The sequence below is a fragment of the Symphalangus syndactylus genome, chromosome 15, assembly GCF_028878055.3.
Source record: "Symphalangus syndactylus isolate Jambi chromosome 15, NHGRI_mSymSyn1-v2.1_pri, whole genome shotgun sequence".
In the NCBI taxonomy this organism is placed as follows: domain Eukaryota; kingdom Metazoa; phylum Chordata; class Mammalia; order Primates; family Hylobatidae; genus Symphalangus; species Symphalangus syndactylus.
Window position 1 is genome coordinate 1824588 of NC_072437.2, and position 23310 is coordinate 1847897.

A 23310-nucleotide genomic window follows, 5' to 3' on the forward strand; every position below is an offset into this window, starting at 1 on the left:
AGAGTTGAACCTTACTTTTGATTGAGCCGTTCTGAAACACTCTTTCTGTAGAAACTGCAATTGGGCATGCTAAGCGCTAAGAGGCCTACATTGGGAAAAAGAATATCTTCAAATAAAATCTACACAGATGCATTCTGTGAAACTTATTTCTGATCTGTAAATTCAGATAACAGAGATAAAACATATTTTTGATTGAGCAGTTATGAAACACTCTTTTTGTAGAAAATGCAAGTGGAGATTCGGAGCGCTAAGAGGGTAATAGTGGAAAAAGGAATGTCTTCAAATATAAACTACACAGAATCATTCGGTGAAACTTCTTTCTGATCTGTGCATTCAGCTAACAGAGTTAAACCATACTTTTGATTGAGCAGATCTGAACACTCTTTCTGTAGAAAATGCAACTGGACATTTGGAGCGCTAAGAGCGTAGTAGTGGAAAAAGGAATATATTCAAATATAAACTACACAGAAGCATTCTGTGAAACTTCTTTCTGATCTGAGCATTCAGCTAACAGAGTTAAACCATACTTTGGATTGAGCAGTTTTGAAACACTCTGTCTGTAGAAAATGCAACTGGATATTCGTAGCGCTAAGTGGGTAATAGTGGAAAAAAGAATATGTTCAAATATAAACTACACAGAAGCATTGTATGAAACTTCTTTCTGTTCTGTGCATTCAACTAACAGAGTTGAACCTTACTTTTGATTGAGCCATTCTGAAACACTCTTTCTGTAGAAACTGCAATTGGACATTCTGAGCGCTAAGAGGCCTATATTGGAAAAAAAGAATGTCTACAAATAAAAACTACACAGAAGAATTGTGTGAAACTTCTTTCTGTTCTGTTTGTTCAACTAAAAGAGTTGAACCTTAGTTTTGATTGAGCCGTTCTGAAACACTCTTTCTGTAGAAAATGCAAGTGGAGATTCGGAGCGCTAAGAGGGTAATAGTGGAAAAAGGAATGTCTCCAAATATAAACTACACAGAATCATTCTGTGAAACTTCTTTCTGATCTGTGCATTCAGCTAACAGAGTTAAACCATACTTTTGATTGAGCAGATCTGAACACTCTTTCTGTAGAAAATGCAACTGGACATTTGGAGCGCTAAGAGAGTAGTAGTGGAAAAAGGAATATATTCAAATATAAACTACACAGAAGCATTCTGTGAAACTTCTTTCTGATCTGAGCATTCAGCTAACAGAGTTAAACCATACTTTTGATTGAGCAGTTTTGAAACACTCTGTCTGTAGAAAATGCAACTGGACATTCGTAGCGCTAAGTGGGTAATAGTGGAAAAAAGAATATGTTCAAATATAAACTACACAGAATCATTGTATGAAACTTCTTTCTGTTCTGTGCATTCAACTAACAGAGTTGAACCTTACTTTTGATTGAGCCTTTCTGAAACACTCTTTCTGTAGAAACTGCAATTGGACATTCTGAGCGCTAAGAGGCCTATATTGGGAAAAAGAATATCTTCAAATAAAAACTACACAGAAGCATTGTGTGAAACTTCTTTCTGATATGTTCATTAAGCTAACAGAGTTAAACCATACTTTTGATTGCGCAGTTCTGAACACTCTTTCTGTAGAAAATGCAAGTGGACATTCGGAGCGCTAAGAGGGTAATAGTGGAAAAAGGAATATATTCAAATATAAACTACACAGCAGCATTCTGTGAAAATTCTTTCTGTTCTGTGCATTCAACTAACAGAGTTGAACCTTACTTTTGATTGAGCCGTTCTGAAACACTCTTTCTGTAGAAACTGCAATTGGACATGCTAAGCGCTAAGAGGCCTACATTGGGAAAAAGAATATCTTCAAATAAAAACTACACAGATGCATTCTGTGAAACTTATTTCTGATCTGTAAATTCAGTTAACAGAGATAAAACATATTTTTGATTGAGCAGTTATGAAACACTCTTTTTGTAGAAAATGCAAGTGGAGATTCGGAGCGCTAAGAGGGTAATAGTGGAAAAAGGAATGTCTTCAAATATAAACTACACAGAATCATTCGGTGAAACTTCTTTCTGATCTGTGCATTCAGCTAACAGAGTTAAACCATACTTTTGATTGAGCAGATCTGAACACGCTTTCTGTAGAAAATGCAACTGGACATTTGGAGCGCTAAGAGCGTAGTAGTGGAAAAAGTAATATATTCAAATATAAACTACACAGAAGCATTTTGTGAAACTTCTTTCTGATCTGAGCATTCAGCTAACAGAGTTAAACCATACTTTTGATTGAGCAGTTTGGAAACACTCTGTCTGTAGAAAATGCAACTGGACATTCGTAGCGCTAAGTGGGTAATAGTGGAAAAAAGAATATGTTCAAATATAAACTACACAGAAGCATTGTATGAAACTTCTTTCTGTTCTGTACATTCAACTAAAAGAGTTGAACCTTACTTTTGATTGAGCCGTTCTGAAACACTCTTTCTGTAGAAACTGCAATTGGACATTCTGAGCGCTAAGAGGCCTATATTGGGAAAAAGAATGTCTACAAATAAAAACTACACAGAAGAATTGTGTGAAACTTCTTTCTGTTCTGTTTGTTCAACTAAAAGAGTTGAACCTTAGTTTTGATTGAGCCGTTCTGAAACACTCTTTCTGTAGAAAATGCAAGTGGAGATTCGGAGCACTAAGAGGGTAATAGTGGAAAAAGGAATGTCTCCAAATATAAACTACACAGAATCATTCTGTGAAACTTCTTTCTGATCTGTGCATTCAGCTAACAGAGTTAAACCATACTTTTGATTGAGCAGATCTGAACACTCTTTCTGTAGAAAATGCAACTGGACATTTGGAGCGCTAAGAGAGTAGTAGTGGAAAAAGGAATATATTCAAATATAAACTACACAGAAGCATTCTGTGAAACTTCTTTCTGATCTGAGCATTCAGCTAACAGAGTTAAACCATACTTTTGATTGAGCAGTTTTGAAACACTCTGTCTGTAGAAAATGCAACTGGACATTCGTAGCGCTAAGTGGGTAATAGTGGAAAAAAGAATATGTTCAAATATAAACTACACAGAAGCATTGTATGAAACTTCTTTCTGTTCTGTGCATTCAACTAACAGAGTTGAACCTTACTTTTGATTGAGCCTTTCTGAAACACTCTTTCTGTAGAAACTGCAATTGGACATTCTGAGCGCTAAGAGGCCTCTATTGGGAAAAATAATATCTTCAAATTAAAACTACACAGAAGCATTGTGTGAAACTTATTTCTGATATGTTCATTAAGCTAACAGAGTTAAACCATACTTTTGATTGCGCAGTTCTGAACACTCTTTCTGTAGAAAATGCAAGTGGACATTCGGAGCGCTAAGAGGGTAATAGTGGAAAAAGGAATATATTCAAATATAAACTACACAATAGCATTCTGTGAAAATCCTTTCTGTTCTGTGCATTCAACTAACAGAGTTGAACCTTACTTTTGATTGAGCCGTTCTGAAACACTCTTTCTGTAGAAACTGCAATTGGGCATGCTAAGCGCTAAGAGGCCTACATTGGGAAAAAGAATATCTTCAAATAAAATCTACACAGATGCATTCTGTGAAACTTATTTCTGATCTGTAAATTCAGATAACAGAGATAAAACATATTTTTGATTGAGCAGTTATGAAACACTCTTTTTGTAGAAAATGCAAGTGGAGATTCGGAGCGCTAAGAGGGTAATAGTGGAAAAAGGAATGTCTTCAAATATAAACTACACAGAATCATTCGGTGAAACTTCTTTCTGATCTGTGCATTCAGCTAACAGAGTTAAACCATACTTTTGATTGAGCAGATCTGAACACTCTTTCTGTAGAAAATGCAACTGGACATTTGGAGCGCTAAGAGCGTAGTAGTGGAAAAAGGAATATATTCAAATATAAACTACACAGAAGCATTCTGTGAAACTTCTTTCTGATCTGAGCATTCAGCTAACAGAGTTAAACCATACTTTGGATTGAGCAGTTTTGAAACACTCTGTCTGTAGAAAATGCAACTGGATATTCGTAGCGCTAAGTGGGTAATAGTGGAAAAAAGAATATGTTCAAATATAAACTACACAGAAGCATTGTATGAAACTTCTTTCTGTTCTGTGCATTCAACTAACAGAGTTGAACCTTACTTTTGATTGAGCCATTCTGAAACACTCTTTCTGTAGAAACTGCAATTGGACATTCTGAGCGCTAAGAGGCCTATATTGGAAAAAAAGAATGTCTACAAATAAAAACTACACAGAAGAATTGTGTGAAACTTCTTTCTGTTCTGTTTGTTCAACTAAAAGAGTTGAACCTTAGTTTTGATTGAGCCGTTCTGAAACACTCTTTCTGTAGAAAATGCAAGTGGAGATTCGGAGCGCTAAGAGGGTAATAGTGGAAAAAGGAATGTCTCCAAATATAAACTACACAGAATCATTCTGTGAAACTTCTTTCTGATCTGTGCATTCAGCTAACAGAGTTAAACCATACTTTTGATTGAGCAGATCTGAACACTCTTTCTGTAGAAAATGCAACTGGACATTTGGAGCGCTAAGAGAGTAGTAGTGGAAAAAGGAATATATTCAAATATAAACTACACAGAAGCATTCTGTGAAACTTCTTTCTGATCTGAGCATTCAGCTAACAGAGTTAAACCATACTTTTGATTGAGCAGTTTTGAAACACTCTGTCTGTAGAAAATGCAACTGGACATTCGTAGCGCTAAGTGGGTAATAGTGGAAAAAAGAATATGTTCAAATATAAACTACACAGAATCATTGTATGAAACTTCTTTCTGTTCTGTGCATTCAACTAACAGAGTTGAACCTTACTTTTGATTGAGCCTTTCTGAAACACTCTTTCTGTAGAAACTGCAATTGGACATTCTGAGCGCTAAGAGGCCTATATTGGGAAAAAGAATATCTTCAAATAAAAACTACACAGAAGCATTGTGTGAAACTTCTTTCTGATATGTTCATTAAGCTAACAGAGTTAAACCATACTTTTGATTGCGCAGTTCTGAACACTCTTTCTGTAGAAAATGCAAGTGGACATTCGGAGCGCTAAGAGGGTAATAGTGGAAAAAGGAATATATTCAAATATAAACTACACAGTAGCATTCTGTGAAAATTCTTTCTGTTCTGTGCATTCAACTAACAGAGTTGAACCTTACTTTTGATTGAGCCGTTCTGAAACACTCTTTCTGTAGAAACTGCAATTGGGCATGCTAAGCGCTAAGAGGCCTACATTGGGAAAAATAATATCTTCAAATAAAATCTACACAGATGCATTCTGTGAAACTTATTTCTGATCTGTAAATTCAGATAACAGAGATAAAACATATTTTTGATTGAGCAGTTATGAAACACTCTTTTTGTAGAAAATGCAAGTGGAGATTCGGAGCGCTAAGAGGGTAATAGTGGAAAAAGGAATGTCTTCAAATATAAACTACACAGAATCATTCGGTGAAACTTCTTTCTGATCTGTGCATTCAGCTAACAGAGTTAAACCATACTTTTGATTGAGCAGATCTGAACACTCTTTCTGTAGAAAATGCAACTGGACATTTGGAGCGCTAAGAGCGTAGTAGTGGAAAAAGGAATATATTCAAATATAAACTACACAGAAGCATTCTGTGAAACATCTTTCTGATCTGAGCATTCAACTAACAGAGTTAAACCATACTTTTGATTGAGCAGTTTGGAAACACTCTGTCTGTAGAAAATGCAACTGGACATTCGTAGCGCTAAGTGGGTAATAGTGGAAAAAAGAATATGTTCAAATATAAACTACACAGAAGCATTGTATGAAACTTCTTTCTGTTCTGTACATTCAACTAACAGAGTTGAACCTTACTTTTGATTGAGCCGTTCTGAAACACTCTTTCTGTAGAAACTGCAATTGGACATTCTGAGCGCTAAGAGGCCTATATTGGGAAAAAGAATGTCTACAAATAAAAACTACACAGAAGAATTGTGTGAAACTTCTTTCTGTTCTGTTTGTTCAACTAAAAGAGTTGAACCTTAGTTTTGATTGAGCCGTTCTGAAACACTCTTTCTGTAGAAAATGCAAGTGGAGATTCGGAGCACTAAGAGGGTAATAGTGGAAAAAGGAATGTCTCCAAATATAAACTACACAGAATCATTCTGTGAAACTTCTTTCTGATCTGTGCATTCAGCTAACAGAGTTAAACCATACTTTTGATTGAGCAGATCTGAACACTCTTTCTGTAGAAAATGCAACTGGACATTTGGAGCGCTAAGAGAGTAGTAGTGGAAAAAGGAATATATTCAAATATAAACTACACAGAAGCATTCTGTGAAACTTCTTTCTGATCTGAGCATTCAGCTAACAGAGTTAAACCATACTTTTGATTGAGCAGTTTTGAAACACTCTGTCTGTAGAAAATGCAACTGGACATTCGTAGCGCTAAGTGGGTAATAGTGGAAAAAAGAATATGTTCAAATATAAACTACACAGAAGCATTGTATGAAACTTCTTTCTGTTCTGTGCATTCAACTAACAGAGTTGAACCTTACTTTTGATTGAGCCTTTGTGAAACACTCTTTCTGTAGAAACTGCAATTGGACATTCTGAGCGCTAAGAGGCCTCTATTGGGAAAAATAATATCTTCAAATTAAAACTACACAGAAGCATTGTGTGAAACTTATTTCTGATATGTTCATTAAGCTAACAGAGTTAAACCATACTTTTGATTGCGCAGTTCTGAACACTCTTTCTGTAGAAAATGCAAGTGGACATTCGGAGCGCTAAGAGGGTAATAGTGGAAAAAGGAATATATTCAAATATAAACTACACAATAGCATTCTGTGAAAATCCTTTCTGTTCTGTGCATTCAACTAACAGAGTTGAACCTTACTTTTGATTGAGCCGTTCTGAAACACTCTTTCTGTAGAAACTGCAATTGGGCATGCTAAGCGCTAAGAGGCCTACATTGGGAAAAAGAATATCTTCAAATAAAATCTACACAGATGCATTCTGTGAAACTTATTTCTGATCTGTAAATTCAGATAACAGAGATAAAACATATTTTTGATTGAGCAGTTATGAAACACTCTTTTTGTAGAAAATGCAAGTGGAGATTCGGAGCGCTAAGAGGGTAATAGTGGAAAAAGGAATGTCTTCAAATATAAACTACACAGAATCATTCGGTGAAACTTCTTTCTGATCTGTGCATTCAGCTAACAGAGTTAAACCATACTTTTGATTGAGCAGATCTGAACACTCTTTCTGTAGAAAATGCAACTGGACATTTGGAGCGCTAAGAGCGTAGTAGTGGAAAAAGGAATATATTCAAATATAAACTACACAGAAGCATTCTGTGAAACTTCTTTCTGATCTGAGCATTCAGCTAACAGAGTTAAACCATACTTTGGATTGAGCAGTTTGGAAACACTCTGTCTGTAGAAAATGCAACTGGATATTCGTAGCGCTAAGTGGGTAATAGTGGAAAAAAGAATATGTTCAAATATAAACTACACAGAAGCATTGTATGAAACTTCTTTCTGTTCTGTGCATTCAACTAACAGAGTTGAACCTTACTTTTGATTGAGCCATTCTGAAACACTCTTTCTGTAGAAACTGCAATTGGACATTCTGAGCGCTAAGAGGCCTATATTGGAAAAAAAGAATGTCTACAAATAAAAACTACACAGAAGAATTGTGTGAAACTTCTTTCTGTTCTGTTTGTTCAACTAAAAGAGTTGAACCTTAGTTTTGATTGAGCCGTTCTGAAACACTCTTTCTGTAGAAAATGCAAGTGGAGATTCGGAGCGCTAAGAGGGTAATAGTGGAAAAAGGAATGTCTCCAAATATAAACTACACAGAATCATTCTGTGAAACTTCTTTCTGATCTGTGCATTCAGCTAACAGAGTTAAACCATACTTTTGATTGAGCAGATCTGAACACTCTTTCTGTAGAAAATGCAACTGGACATTTGGAGCGCTAAGAGAGTAGTAGTGGAAAAAGGAATATATTCAAATATAAACTACACAGAAGCATTCTGTGAAACTTCTTTCTGATCTGAGCATTCAGCTAACAGAGTTAAACCATACTTTTGATTGAGCAGTTTTGAAACACTCTGTCTGTAGAAAATGCAACTGGACATTCGTAGCGCTAAGTGGGTAATAGTGGAAAAAAGAATATGTTCAAATATAAACTACACAGAATCATTGTATGAAACTTCTTTCTGTTCTGTGCATTCAACTAACAGAGTTGAACCTTACTTTTGATTGAGCCTTTCTGAAACACTCTTTCTGTAGAAACTGCAATTGGACATTCTGAGCGCTAAGAGGCCAATATTGGGAAAAAGAATATCTTCAAATAAAAACTACACAGAAGCATTGTGTGAAACTTATTTCTGATATGTTCATTAAGCTAACAGAGTTAAACCATACTTTTGATTGCGCAGTTCTGAACACTCTTTCTGTAGAAAATGCAAGTGGACATTCGGAGCGCTAAGAGGGTAATAGTGGAAAAAGGAATATATTCAAATATAAACTACACAGTAGCATTCTGTGAAAATTCTTTCTGTTCTGTGCATTCAACTAACAGAATTGAACCTTACTTTTGATTGAGCCGTTCTGAAACACTCTTTCTGTAGAAACTGCAATTGGGCATGCTAAGCGCTAAGAGGCCTACATTGGGAAAAATAATATCTTCAAATAAAATCTACACAGATGCATTCTGTGAAACTTATTTCTGATCTGTAAATTCAGATAACAGAGATAAAACATATTTTTGATTGAGCAGTTATGAAACACTCTTTTTGTAGAAAATGCAAGTGGAGATTCGGAGCGCTAAGAGGGTAATAGTGGAAAAAGGAATGTCTTCAAATATAAACTACACAGAATCATTCGGTGAAACTTCTTTCTGATCTGTGCATTCAGCTAACAGAGTTAAACCATACTTTTGATTGAGCAGATCTGAACACTCTTTCTGTAGAAAATGCAACTGGACATTTGGAGCGCTAAGAGCGTAGTAGTGGAAAAAGGAATATATTCAAATATAAACTACACAGAAGCATTCTGTGAAACTTCTTTCTGATCTGAGCATTCAACTAACAGAGTTAAACCATACTTTTGATTGAGCAGTTTGGAAACACTCTGTCTGTAGAAAATGCAACTGGACATTCGTAGCGCTAAGTGGGTAATAGTGGAAAAAAGAATATGTTCAAATATAAACTACACAGAAGCATTGTATGAAACTTCTTTCTGTTCTGTACATTCAACTAACAGAGTTGAACCTTACTTTTGATTGAGCCGTTCTGAAACACTCTTTCTGTAGAAACTGCAATTGGACATTCTGAGCGCTAAGAGGCCTATATTGGGAAAAAGAATGTCTACAAATAAAAACTACACAGAAGAATTGTGTGAAACTTCTTTCTGTTCTGTTTGTTCAACTAAAAGAGTTGAACCTTAGTTTTGATTGAGCCGTTCTGAAACACTCTTTCTGTAGAAAATGCAAGTGGAGATTCGGAGCACTAAGAGGGTAATAGTGGAAAAAGGAATGTCTCCAAATATAAACTACACAGAATCATTCTGTGAAACTTCTTTCTGATCTGTGCATTCAGCTAACAGAGTTAAACCATACTTTTGATTGAGCAGATCTGAACACTCTTTCTGTAGAAAATGCAACTGGACATTTGGAGCGCTAAGAGAGTAGTAGTGGAAAAAGGAATATATTCAAATATAAACTACACAGAAGCATTCTGTGAAACTTCTTTCTGATCTGAGCATTCAGCTAACAGAGTTAAACCATACTTTTGATTGAGCAGTTTTGAAACACTCTGTCTGTAGAAAATGCAACTGGACATTCGTAGCGCTAAGTGGGTAATATTGGAAAAAAGAATATGTTCAAATATAAACTACACAGAAGCATTGTATGAAAATTCTTTCTGTTCTGTGCATTCAACTAACAGAGTTGAACCTTACTTTTGATTGAGCCTTTCTGAAACACTCTTTCTGTAGAAACTGCAATTGGACATTCTGAGCGCTAAGAGGCCTCTATTGGGAAAAATAATATCTTCAAATTAAAACTACACAGAAGCATTGTGTGAAACTTATTTCTGATATGTTCATTAAGCTAACAGAGTTAAACCATACTTTTGATTGCGCAGTTCTGAACACTCTTTCTGTAGAAAATGCAAGTGGACATTCGGAGCGCTAAGAGGGTAATAGTGGAAAAAGGAATATATTCAAATATAAACTACACAGCAGCATTCTGTGAAAATTCTTTCTGTTCTGTGCATTCAACTAACAGAGTTGAACCTTACTTTTGATTGAGCCGTTCTGAAACACTCTTTCTGTAGAAACTGCAATTGGACATGCTAAGCGCTAAGAGGCCTACATTGGGAAAAAGAATATCTTCAAATAAAAACTACACAGATGCATTCTGTGAAACTTATTTCTGATCTGTAAATTCAGTTAACAGAGATAAAACATATTTTTGATTGAGCAGTTATGAAACACTCTTTTTGTAGAAAATGCAAGTGGAGATTCGGAGCGCTAAGAGGGTAATAGTGGAAAAAGGAATGTCTTCAAATATAAACTACACAGAATCATTCGGTGAAACTTCTTTCTGATCTGTGCATTCAGCTAACAGAGTTAAACCATACTTTTGATTGAGCAGATCTGAACACGCTTTCTGTAGAAAATGCAACTGGACATTTGGAGCGCTAAGAGCGTAGTAGTGGAAAAAGTAATATATTCAAATATAAACTACACAGAAGCATTTTGTGAAACTTCTTTCTGATCTGAGCATTCAGCTAACAGAGTTAAACCATACTTTGGATTGAGCAGTTTTGAAACACTCTGTCTGTAGAAAATGCAACTGGACATTCGTAGCGCTAAGTGGGTAATAGTGGAAAAAAGAATATGTTCAAATATAAACTACACAGAAGCATTGTATGAAACTTCTTTCTGTTCTTTGCATTCAACTAACAGAGTTGAACCTTACTTTTGATTGAGCCGTTCTGAAACACTCTTTCTGTAGAAACTGCAATTGGACATTCTGAGCGCTAAGAGGCCTATATTGGGAAAAAGAATATCTACAAATAAAAACTACACAGAAGAATTGTGTGAAACTTCTTTCTGTTCTGTTTGTTCAACTAAAAGAGTTGAACCTTAGTTTTGATTGAGCCGTTCTGAAACACTCTTTCTGTAGAAAATGCAAGTGGAGATTCGGAGCGCTAAGAGGGTAATAGTGGAAAAAGGAATGTCTCCAAATATAAACTACACAGAATCATTCTGTGAAACTTCTTTCTGATCTGTGCATTCAGCTAACAGAGTTAAACCATACTTTTGATTGAGCAGATCTGAACACTCTTTCTGTAGAAAATGCAACTGGACATTTGGAGCGCTAAGAGAGTAGTAGTGGAAAAAGGAATATATTCAAATATAAACTACACAGAAGCATTCTGTGAAACTTCTTTCTGATCTGAGCATTCAGCTAACAGAGTTAAACCATACTTTTGATTGAGCAGTTTTGAAACACTCTGTCTGTAGAAAATGCAACTGGACATTCGTAGCGCTAAGTGGGTAATAGTGGAAAAAAGAATATGTTCAATTATAAACTACACAGAAGCATTGTATGAAACTTCTTTCTGTTCTGTGCATTCAACTAACAGAGTTGAACCTTACTTTTGATTGAGCCTTTCTGAAACACTCTTTCTGTAGAAACTGCAATTGGACATTCTGAGCGCTAAGGGGCCTCTATTGGGAAAAATAATATCTTCAAATTAAAACTACACAGAAGCATTGTGTGAAACTTATTTCTGATATGTTCATTAAGCTAACAGAGTTAAACCATACTTTTGATTGCGCAGTTCTGAACACTCTTTCTGTAGAAAATGCAAGTGGACATTCGGAGCGCTAAGAGGGTAATAGTGGAAAAAGGAATATATTCAAATATAAACTACACAGCAGCATTCTGTGAAAATTCTTTCTGTTCTGTGCATTCAACTAACAGAGTTGAACCTTACTTTTGATTGAGCCGTTCTGAAACACTCTTTCTGTAGAAACTGCAATTGGACATGCTAAGCGCTAAGAGGCCTACATTGGGAAAAAGAATATCTTCAAATAAAAACTACACAGATGCATTCTGTGAAGCTTATTTCTGATCTGTAAATTCAGTTAACAGAGATAAAACATATTTTTGATTGAGCAGTTATGAAACACTCTTTTTGTAGAAAATGCAAGTGGAGATTCGGAGCGCTAAGAGGGTAATAGTGGAAAAAGGAATGTCTTCAAATATAAACTACACAGAATCATTCGGTGAAACTTCTTTCTGATCTGTGCATTCAGCTAACAGAGTTAAACCATACTTTTGATTGAGCAGATCTGAACACGCTTTCTGTAGAAAATGCAACTGGACATTTGGAGCGCTAAGAGCGTAGTAGTGGAAAAAGTAATATATTCAAATATAAACTACACAGAAGCATTCTGTGAAACTTCTTTCTGATCTGAGCATTCAGCTAACAGAGTTAAACCATACTTTGGATTGAGCAGTTTTGAAACACTCTGTCTGTAGAAAATGCAACTGGACATTCGTAGCGCTAAGTGGGTAATAGTGGAAAAAAGAATATGTTCAAATATAAACTACACAGAAGCATTGTATGAAACTTCTTTCTGTTCTGTGCATTCAACTAACAGAGTTGAACCTTAGTTTTGATTGAGCCGTTCTGAAACACTCTTTCTGTAGAAAATGCAAGTGGAGATTCAGAGCGCTAAGAGGGTAATAGTCTAAAAAGGAATGTCTCCAAATATAAACTACACAGAATCATTCTGTGAAACTTCTTTCTGATCTGTGCACTCAGCTAACAGAGTTAAACCATACTTTTGATTGAGCAGATCTGAACACTCTTTCTGTAGAAAATGCAACTGGACATTTGGAGCGCTAAGAGAGTAGTAGTGGAAAAAGGAATATATTCAAATATAAACTACACAGAAGCATTCTGTGAAACTTCTTTCTGATCTGAGCATTCAGCTAACAGAGTTAAACCATACTTTTGATTGAGCAGTTTTGAAACACTCTGTCTGTAGAAAATGCAACTGGACATTCGTAGCGCTAAGTGGGTAATAGTGGAAAAAAGAATATGTTCAAATATAAACTACACAGAAGCATTGTATGAAACTCCTTTCTGTTCTGTGCATTCAACTAACAGAGTTGAACCTTACATTTGATTGAGCCTTTCTGAAACACTCTTTCTGTAGAAACTGCAATTGGACATTCTGAGCGCTAAGAGGCCTCTATTGGGAAAAATAATATCTTCAAATAAAAACTACACAGAAGGATTGTGTGAAACTTATTTCTGATATGTTCATTAAGCTAACAGAGTTAAACCATACTTTTGATTGCGCAGTTCTGAACACTCTTTCTGTAGAAAATGCAAGTGGACATTCGGAGCGCTAAGAGGGTAATAGTGGAAAAAAGAATATGTTCAAATATAAACTACACAGAAGCATTGTATGAAACTTCTTTCTGTTCTGTGCATTCAACTAACAGAGTTGAACCTTACTTTTGATTGAGCCGTTCTGAAACACTCTTTCTGTAGAAACTGCAATTGGACATGCTAAGCGCCAAGAGGCCTACATTGGGAAAAAGAATATCTTCAAAAAAAACTACACAGATGCATTCTGGGAAACTTATTTCTGATCTGTAAATTCAGTTATCTGAGATAAAACATATTTTTGATTGAGCAGTTATGAAACACTCTTTTTGTAGAAAATGCAAGTGGAGATTCGGAGCGCTAAGAGGGTAATAGTGGAAAAAGGAATGTCTTCAAATATAAACTACACAGAATCATTCGGTGAAACTTCTTTCTGATCTGTGCATTCAGCTAACAGAGTTAAACCATACTTTTGATTGAGCAGATCTGAACACGCTTTCTGTAGAAAATGCAACTGGACATTTGGAGCGCTAAGAGCGTAGTAGTGGAAAAAGTAATATATTCAAATATAAACTACACAGAAGCATTTTGTGAAACTTCTTTCTGATCTGAGCATTCAGCTAACAGAGTTAAACCATACTTTGGATTGAGCAGTTTTGAAACACTCTGTCTGTAGAAAATGCAACTGGACATTCGTAGCGCTAAGTGGGTAATAGTGTAAAAAAGAATATGTTCAAATATAAACTACACAGAAGCATTGTATGAAACTTCTTTCTGTTCTTTGCATTCAACTAACAGAGTTGAACCTTACTTTTGATTGAGCCGTTCTGAAACACTCTTTCTGTAGAAACTGCAATTGGACATTCTGAGCGCTAAGAGGCCTATATTGGGAAAAAGAATGTCTACAAATAAAAACTACACAGAAGAATTGTGTGAAACTTCTTTCTGTTCTGTTTGTTCAACTAAAAGAGTTGAACCTTAGTTTTGATTGAGCCGTTCTGAAACACTCTTTCTGTAGAAAATGCAAGTGGAGGTTCGGAGCGCTAAGAGGGTAATAGTGGAAAAAGGAATGTCTCCAAATATAAACTACACAGAATCATTCTGTGAAACTTCTTTCTGATCTGTGCATTCAGCTAACAGAGTTAAACCATACTTTTGATTGAGCAGATCTGAACACTCTTTCTGTAGAAAATGCAACTGGACATTTGGAGCGCTAAGAGAGTAGTAGTGGAAAAAGGAATATATTCAAATATAAACTACACAGAAGCATTCTGTGAAACTTCTTTCTGATCTGAGCATTCAGCTAACAGAGTTAAACCATACTTTTGATTGAGCAGTTTTGAAACACTCTGTCTGTAGAAAATGCAACTGGACATTCGTAGCGCTAAGTGGGTAATAGTGGAAAAAAGAATATGTTCAAATATAAACTACACAGAAGCATTGTATGAAACTTCTTTCTGTTCTGTGCATTCAACTAACAGAGTTGAACCTTACTTTTGATTGAGCCTTTCTGAAACACTCTTTCTGTAGAAACTGCAATTGGACATTCTGAGCGCTAAGAGGCCTCTATTGGGAAAAATAATATCTTCAAATTAAAACTACACAGAAGCATTGTGTGAAACTTATTTCTGATATGTTCATTAAGCTAACAGAGTTAAACCATACTTTTGATTGCGCAGTTCTGAACACTCTTTCTGTAGAAAATGCAAGTGGACATTCGGAGCGCTAAGAGGGTAATAGTGGAAAAAGGAATATATTCAAATATAAACTACACAGCAGCATTCTGTGAAAATTCTTTCTGTTCTGTGCATTCAACTAACAGAGTTGAACCTTACTTTTGATTGAGCCGTTCTGAAACACTCTTTCTGTAGAAACTGCAATTGGACATGCTAAGCGCTAAGAGGCCTACATTGGGAAAAAGAATATCTTCAAATAAAAACTACACAGATGCATTCTGTGAAACTTATTTCTGATCTGTAAATTCAGTTAACAGAGATAAAACATATTTTTGATTGAGCAGTTATGAAACACTCTTTTTGTAGAAAATGCAAGTGGAGATTCGGAGCGCTAAGAGGGTAATAGTGGAAAAAGGAATGTCTTCAAATATAAACTACACAGAATCATTCGGTGAAACTTCTTTCTGATCTGTGCATTCAGCTAACAGAGTTAAACCATACTTTTGATTGAGCAGATCTGAACACGCTTTCTGTAGAAAATGCAACTGGACATTTGGAGCGCTAAGAGCGTAGTAGTGGAAAAAGTAATATATTCAAATATAAACTACACAGAAGCATTCTGTGAAACTTCTTTCTGATCTGAGCATTCAGCTAACAGAGTTAAACCATACTTTGGATTGAGCAGTTTTGAAACACTCTGTCTGTAGAAAATGCAACTGGACATTCGTAGCGCTAAGTGGGTAATAGTGGAAAAAAGAATATGTTCAAATATAAACTACACAGAAGCATTGTATGAAACTTCTTTCTGTTCTGTGCATTCAACTAACAGAGTTGAACCTTAGTTTTGATTGAGCCGTTCTGAAACACTCTTTCTGTAGAAAATGCAAGTGGAGATTCAGAGCGCTAAGAGGGTAATAGTGGAAAAAGGAATGTCTCCAAATATAAACTACACAGAATCATTCTGTGAAACTTCTTTCTGATCTGTGCACTCAGCTAACAGAGTTAAACCATACTTTTGATTGAGCAGATCTGAACACTCTTTCTGTAGAAAATGCAACTGGACATTTGGAGCGCTAAGAGAGTAGTAGTGGAAAAAGGAAAATATTCAAATATAAACTACACAGAAGCATTCTGTGAAACTTCTTTCTGATCTGAGCATTCAGCTAACAGAGTTAAACCATACTTTTGATTGAGCAGTTTTGAAACACTCTGTCTGTAGAAAATGCAACTGGACATTCGTAGCGCTAAGTGGGTAATAGTGGAAAAAAGAATATGTTCAAATATAAACTACACAGAAGCATTGTATGAAACTCCTTTCTGTTCTGTGCATTCAACTAACAGAGTTGAACCTTACATTTGATTGAGCCTTTCTGAAACACTCTTTCTGTAGAAACTGCAATTGGACATTCTGAGCGCTAAGAGGCCTCTATTGGGAAAAATAATATCTTCAAATAAAAACTACACAGAAGGATTGTGTGAAACTTATTTCTGATATGTTCATTAAGCTAACAGAGTTAAACCATACTTTTGATTGCGCAGTTCTGAACACTCTTTCTGTAGAAAATGCAAGTGGACATTCGGAGCGCTAAGAGGGTAATAGTGGAAAAAAGAATATGTTCAAATATAAACTACACAGAAGCATTGTATGAAACTTCTTTCTGTTCTGTGCATTCAACTAACAGAGTTGAACCTTACTTTTGATTGAGCCGTTCTGAAACACTCTTTCTGTAGAAACTGCAATTGGACATGCTAAGCGCCAAGAGGCCTACATTGGGAAAAAGAATATCTTCTAAAAAAACTACACAGATGCATTCTGTGAAACTTATTTCTGATCTGTAAATTCAGTTATCTGAGATAAAACATATTTTTGATTGAGCAGTTATGAAACACTCTTTTTGTAGAAAATGCAAGTGGAGATTCGGAGCGCTAGAGGGTAATAGTGGAAAAATGAATGTCTTCAAATATAAACTACACAGAATCATTCGGTGAAATTATTTTCTGATCTGTGCATTCAGCTAACAGAGTTAAACCATACTTTTGATTGAGCAGATCTGAACACTCTTTCTGTAGAAAATGCAACTGGACATTTGGAGCGCTAAGAGCGTAGTAGTGGAAAAAGGAATATATTCAAACATAAACTACACAGAAGCATTCTGTGAAACTACTTTCTGATCGGAGCATTCAGCTAACAGAGTTAAACCACACTTTGGATTGAGCAGTTTTGAAACACTCTGTCTGTAGAAAATGCAACTGGACATTCGTAGCGCTAAGTGGGTAATAGTGGAAAAAAGAATATGTTCAAATATAAACTACACAGAAGCATTCTGTGAAACTTCTTTCTGATCTGAGCATTCAGCTAACAGAGTTAAACCATACTTTTGATTGAGCAGTTTTGAAACACTCTGTCTGTAGAAAATGCAACTGGACATTCGTAGCGCTAAGTGGGTAATAGTGGAAAAAAGAATATGTTCAAATATAAACTACACAGAAGCATTGTATGAAACTCCTTTCTGTTCTGTGCATTCAACTAACAGAGTTGAACCTTACATTTGATTGAGCCTTTCTGAAACACTCTTTCTGTAGAAACTGCAATTGGACATTCTGAGCGCTAAGAGGCCTCTATTGGGAAAAATAATATCTTCAAATAAAAACTACACAGAAGGATTGTGTGAAACTTATTTCTGATATGTTCATTAAGCTAACAGAGTTAAACCATACTTTTGATTGCGCAGTTCTGAACACTCTTTCTGTAGAAAATGCAAGTGGACATTCGGAGCGCTAAGAGGGTAATAGTGGAAAAAAGAATATGTTCAAATATAAACTACACAGAAGCATTGTATGAAACTTCTTTCTGTTCTGTGCATTCAACTAACAGAGTTGAACCTTACTTTTGATTGAGCCGTTCTGAAACACTCTTTCTGTAGAAACTGCAATTGGACATGCTAAGCGCCAAGAGGCCTACATTGGGAAAAAGAATATCTTCTAAAAAAACTACACAGATGCATTCTGTGAAACTTATTTCTGATCTGTAAATTCAGTTATCTGAGATAAAACATATTTTTGATTGAGCAGTTATGAAACACTCTTTTTGTAGAAAATGCAAGTGGAGATTCGGAGCGCTAGAGGGTAATAGTGGAAAAATGAATGTCTTCAAATATAAACTACACAGAATCATTCGGTGAAATTTTTTTCTGATCTGTGCATTCAGCTAACAGAGTTAAACCATACTTTTGATTGAGCAGATCTGAACACTCTTTCTGTAGAAAATGCAACTGGACATTTGGAGCGCTAAGAGCGTAGTAGTGGAAAAAGGAATATATTCAAACATAAACTACACAGAAGCATTCTGTGAAACTACTTTCTGATCGGAGCATTCAGCTAACAGAGTTAAACCACACTTTGGATTGAGCAGTTTTGAAACACTCTGTCTGTAGAAAATGCAACTGGACATTCGTAGCGCTAAGTGGGTAATAGTGGAAAAAAGAATATGTTCAAATATAAACTACACAGAAGCATTGTATGAAACTTCTTTCTGTTCTGTGCATTCAACTAACAGAGTTGAACCTTACTTTTGATTGAGCCGTTCTGAAACACTCTTTCTGTAGAAACTACAATTGGACATTCTGAGCGCTAAGAGGCCTATATTGGGAAAAAGAATGTGTACAAATAAAAACTACACAGAAGAATTGTGTGAAACTTCTCTCTGTTCTGTTTGTTCAACTAAAAGAGTTGAACCATAGTTTTGATTGAGCCGTTCTGAAACACTCTTTCTGTAGAAAATGCAAGTGGAGATTCGGAGTGCTAAGAGGGTAATAGTGGAAAAAGGAATGTCTACATATATAAACTACACAGAATCATTATGTGAAACTTCTTTCTGATCTGTGCATTCAGCTAACAGGGTTAAACCATACTTTTTATTGAGCAGATCTGAACACTCTTTCTGTAGAAAATGCAACTGGACATTTGGAGCGCTAAGAGAGTAGTAGTGGAAAAAGGAATATATTCAAATATAAACTACACAGAAGCATTCTGTGAAACTTCTTTTTGATCTGAGCATTCAGCTAACAGAGTTAAACCATACTTTTGATTGAGCAGTTTTGAAACACTCTGTCTGTAGAAAATGCAACTGGACATTCGTAGCGCTAAGTGGGTAATAGTGGAAAAAAGAATATGTTCAAATATAAACTACACAGAAGCATTGTATGAAACTTCTTTCTGTTCTGTGCATTCAACTAACAGAGTTGAACCTCACTTTTGATTGAGCCTTTCTGAAACACTCTTTCTGTAGAAACTGCAATTGGACATTCTGAGCGCTAAGAGGCCTATATTGGGAGAAATAATATCTTCAAATAAAAACTACACAGAAGCATTGTGTGAAAATTATTTCTGATATGTTCATTAAGCTAACAGAGTTAAACCATACTTTTGATTGCGCAGTTCTGAACACTCTTTCTGTAGAAAATGCAAGTGGACATTCGGAGCGCTAAGAGGGTAATAGTGGAAAAAGGAATATATTCAAATATAAACTACACAGTAGCATTCTGTGAAAATTCTTTCTGTTCTGTGCATTCAACTAACAGAGTTGAACCTTACTTTTGATTGAGCCGTTCTGAAACACTCTTTCTGTAGAAACTGCAATTGGACATGCTAAGCGCTAAGAGGCCTACATTGGGAAAAGGAATATCTTCAAATAAAAACTACACAGATGCATTCTGTGAAACTTATTTCTGATCTGTAAATTCAGTTAACAGAGATAAAACATATTTTTGATTGAGCGGATATGAAACACTCATTTTGTAGAAAATGCATGTGGAGATTCGGAGCGCTAAGAGGGTAATAGTGGAAAAAGGAATGTCTTCAAATATAAACTACACAGAATCATTCGGTGAAACTTCTTTCTGATCTGTGCATTCAGCTAACAGAGTTAAACCATACTTTTGATTGAGCAGATCTGAACACTCTTTCTGTTGAAAATGCAACTGGACATTTGGAGCGCTAAGAGCGTAGTAGTGGAAAAAGGAATATATTCAAATATAAACTACACAGAAGCATTCTGTGAAACTTCTTTCTGATCTGAGCATTCAGCTAACAGAGTTAAACCATACTTTGCATTGAGCAGTTTTGAAACACTCTGTCTGTAGAAAATGCAACTGGACATTCGTAGCGCTAAGTGGGTAATAGTGGAAAAAAGAATATGTTCAAATATAAACTACACAGAAGCATTGTATGAAACTTCTTTCTGTTCTGTGCATTCAACTAACAGAGTTGAACCTTACTTTTGATTGAGCCGTTCTGAAACACTCTTTCTGTAGAAACTGCAATTGGACATTCTGAGCGCTAAGAGGCCTATATTGGGAAAATAATGTCTACAAATAAAAACTACACAGAAGAATTGTGTGAAACTTCTTTCTGTTCTGTTTGTTCAACTAAAAGAGTTGAACCTTAGTTTTGATTGAGCCGTTCTGAAACACTCTTTCTGTAGAAAATGCAAGTGGAGATTCGGAGCGCTAAGAGGGTAATAGTGGAAAAAGGAATGTCTTCAAATATAAACTACACAGAATCATTCTGTGAAACTTCTTTCTGATCTGTGCATTCTGCTAACAGAGTTAAACCATACTTTAGATTGAACAGATCTGAACACTCTTTCTGTAGAAAATGCAACTGGACATTTGGAGCGCTAAGAGAGTAGTAGTGGAAAAAGGAATATATTCAAATATAAACTACACAGAAGCATTCTGTGAAACTTCTTTCTGATCTGAGCATTCAGCTAACAGAGATAAACCATACTTTCGATTGAGCAGATTTGAAACACTCTGTCTGTAGAAAATGCAACTGGACATTCGTAGCGCTAAGTGGGTAATAGTGGAAAAAAGAATATGTTCAAATATAAACTACACAGAAGCATTGTATGAAACTTCTTTCTGTTCTGTGCATTCAACTATCAGAGTTGAACCTTACTTTTGATTGAGCCTTTCTGAAACACTCTTTCTGTAGAAACTGCAATTGGACATTCTGAGCGCTAAGAGGCCTATATTGGGAAAAATAATATCTTCAAATAAAAACTACACAGAAGCATTGTGTGAAACTTATTTCTGATATGTTCATTAAGCTAACAGAGTTAAACCATATTTTTGATTGCGCAGTTCTCAACACTCTTTCTGTAGAAAATGCAAGTGGACATTCGGAGCGCTAAGAGGGTAATAGTGGAAAAAGGAATATATTCAAATATAAACTACACAGTAGCATTCTGTGAAAATTCTTTCTGTTCTGTGCATTCAACTAACAGAGTTGAACCTTACTTTTGATTGAGCCGTTCTGAAACACTCTTTCTGTAGAAACTGCAATTGGACATGCTAAGCGCTAAGAGGCCTACATTGGGAAAAGGAATATCTTCAAATAAAAACTACACAGATGCATTCTGTGAAACTTATTTCTGATCTGTAAATTCAGTTAACAGAGATAAAACATATTTTTGATTGAGCAGTTATGAAACACTCTTTTTGTAGAAAATGCAAGTGGAGATTCGGAGCGGTAAGAGGGTAATAGTGGAAAAAGTAATGTCTTCAAATATAAAATACACAGAATCATTCGGTGAAACTTCTTTCTGATCTGTGCATTCAGCTAACAGAGTTAAACCATACTTTTGATTGAGCAGATCTGAACACTCTTTCTGTAGAAAATGCAACTGGACATTTGGAGCGCTAAGAGCGTAGTAGTGGAAAAAGGAATATATTCAAATATAAACTACACAGAAGCATTCTGTGAAACTTCTTTCTGATCTGAGCATTCAGCTAACAGAGTTAAACCATACTTTTGATTGAGCAGTTTCGAAACACTCTGTCTGTAGAAAATGCAACTGGACATTCGTAGCGCTAAGTGGGTAATAGTGGAAAAAAGAATATGTTCAAATATAAACTACACAGAAGCATTGTATGAAACTACTTTCTGTTCTGTGCATTCAACTAACAGAGTTGAACCTTACTTTTGATTGAGCCGTTCTGAAACACTCTTTCTGTAGAAACTGCAATTGGACATTCTGAGCGCTAAGAGGCCTATATTGGGAAAAAGAATGTCTACAAATAAAAACTACACAGAAGAATTGTGTGAAACTTCTTTCTGTTCTGTTTGTTCAACTAAAAGAGTTGAACCTTAGTTTTGATTGAGCCGTTCTGAAACACTCTTTCTGTAGAAAATGCAAGTGGAGATTCGGAGCGCTAAGAGGGTAATAGTGGAAAAAGGAATGTCTCCAAATATAAACTACACAGAATCATTCTGTGAAACTTCTTTCTGATCTGTGCATTCAGCTAACAGAGTTAAACCATACTTTTGATTGAGCAGAGCTGAACACTCTTTCTGTAGAAAATGCAACTGGACTTTTGGAGCGCTAAGAGCGTAGTAGTGGGAAAAGGAATATATTCAAATATAAACTACACAGAAGCATTCTGTGAAACTTCCTTCTGATCTGAGAATTCAGCTAACAGAGTTAAACCATACTTTGTATTGAGCCGTTCTGAAACACTCTTTCTGTAGAAACTGCAATTGGACATTCTGAGCGCTAAGAGGCCTTTATTGGGAAAAAGAATGTCTACAAATAAAAACTACACAGAAGAATTGTGTGAAACTTCTTTCTGTTCTGTTTGTTCAACTAAAAGAGTTGAACCTTAGTTTTGATTGAGCCGTTCTGAAACACTCTTTCTGTAGAAAATGCAAGTGGAGATTCGGAGCGCTAAGAGGGTAATAGTGGAAAAAGGAATGTCTCCAAATATAAACTACACAGAATCATTCTGTGAAACTTCTTTCTGATCTGTGCACTCAGCTAACAGAGTTAAACCATACTTTTGATTGAGCAGATCTGAACACTCTTTCTGTAGAAAATGCAACTGGACATTTGGAGCGCTAAGAGAGTAGTAGTGGAAAAAGGAATATATTCAAATATAAACTACACAGAAGCATTCTGTGAAACTTCTTTCTGATCTGAGCATTCAGCTAACAGAGTTAAACCATACTTTTGAATGAGCAGTTTTGAAACACTCTGTCTGTAGAAAATGCAACTGGACATTCGTAGCGCTAAGTGGGTAATAGTGGAAAAAAGAATATGTTCAAATATAAACTACACAGAAGCATTGTATGAAACTTCTTTCTGTTCTGTGCATTCAACTAACAGAGTTGAACCTTACTTTTGATTGAGCCTTTCTGAAACACTCTTTCTGTAGAAACTGCAATTGGACATTCTGAGCGCTAAGAGGCCTATATTGGGAAA